Here is a 1,595-nt window from a genome sequence, read left to right on the forward strand (position 1 = left end):
CATCTTGTACAGCAATTAACCACTAAGAGGAATGTATGCAGTGTGTTAATTATTGAAACTGTCCTACCGATTTGATTTGAAACTGTCTCATTGCTATTTGTTTATCGATAAAATTATGAGGAAAAAAAGATGGCAGTATGGATTTCGACGAAGAGGAAGTTTGTCGCTGCCAGAATCTTCAAAGCTGAACTGAATGAGTTCCTCACTAGGGAGCTGGCTGAAGATGGCTACTCTGACGTAGAAGTCTGATTTACACCCACCCGGACAGAAATCATCATTTTAGCCACCAGGACACAGAATGCTCTTCGTGAGAAGGGCCTGAGGATACACGCAAATTGACTGCTGTCATTCAGAAGAGGTTTGGCTTCCCTGAGGGCAGTGTAGAGCTTCATGCTGAAAAGGGGGGAAGGAGAGGTCTCTGTGAATTGCCCAGGTGGAATCTCTGCATCACAAACTCCCAGGAGGGCTTGCCATGTGGAGGGCCTGCTAGGTGTGCAGCGGTTCATCATGGAGAGCGGAGCCGAGGGCTGGGAGGTCATTGTGTCTGGGAAACTCTGTGGACAGAGGGCTAAGTCCTTGAAGTTGTGGATGGCCTGGTGATCCACAGTGGGGACCCTGTCAACTACTATGCTGACACTGCCGTGAGCCACGTGCTGCTCAGACAGGGTGTGCTAGGTATCAAAGTAAAGATCATGTTGCCCTGGGATCCAGTGGTAAGATTGGCCCCAAGAAAGCTCTTCTTGGTAACGTGAGCATTGTGGAACCCAAAGATGAGATTCTGCCCCCCCACTCCCATCTCAGAGCAGAAAGGTGGGAAACCAGAGCTGCCTGCCATACTCCATCCGGTCCCTATGGCATAACAGGGTGTTCCTGGCAGCAGTATCTGAAAATGGAGGCTGCTGTGTGGAGACATTTAATAAATCTTGCACAAAGAAAAACAAAAAAAGAGGCTGTTAGAGAAGTTGTTTGAAGAAGCTGTTGGGGATGATGGAAGTTTCTAGTTCTCTTGGGCTATTCTGCTCAAGGACCTTATTATGCTGGCTTTCCATATGAACTGGGATCATCCTGTAGGGGAGGATCTTGGGACCTCACTGTTGCTTAGAATGGATATAGTTCATTTTGGGGGACACCTGATTCTCACTTTGGGCATCATTTCCTGGTTCTGGAGGGGAAAATAGTGCTAAGGATGGCTGTGGCACTTTTTCAAGGAGCTGTGGTTCTTACCTTGAGTATTGCTTCTGGGCTCCAGTTCAGATCCTTCAGCCTGCTAGCACAGACCCTTCATTCTGCTGGCATAGACTTTGTAACTTCTATCACTGAGCTTTGGACCTTTCTAAGGCTGATCAGTAAAGGGGGCCTGCATGAGATATTGTCATGGGTTCTAGGCTTACAGCTGGACTTGTGAGAGACATTATTATGGGCTCTAGATTTTCAGCTGGATTCATACAGGATATTAGAAACCAGGCCTTCAGCTGGATTCTTTGGTCTTTAGTGTGTGGACAGATTTCCTGAAATCTTGTATAAAATTCTTTAGGTGATTATAAAATAGTCTAAAATGTGTCCTGAATCATATTGTTCCCCTTGCAAAAACTCCA

General features: G+C 46.4%; 1 pseudogene; it reads left to right on the forward strand.

Moving 5' to 3' along the window:
- Positions 1-129: 129 nt before the first annotated feature.
- On the forward strand, positions 130-860 carry LOC101581182 (annotated as a pseudogene).
- Positions 861-1,595: the final 735 nt, after the last annotated feature.

Source organism: Octodon degus, unplaced genomic scaffold, assembly GCF_000260255.1.
Source record: "Octodon degus isolate 3935 unplaced genomic scaffold, OctDeg1.0 scaffold00003, whole genome shotgun sequence".
Classification (NCBI taxonomy): domain Eukaryota; kingdom Metazoa; phylum Chordata; class Mammalia; order Rodentia; family Octodontidae; genus Octodon; species Octodon degus.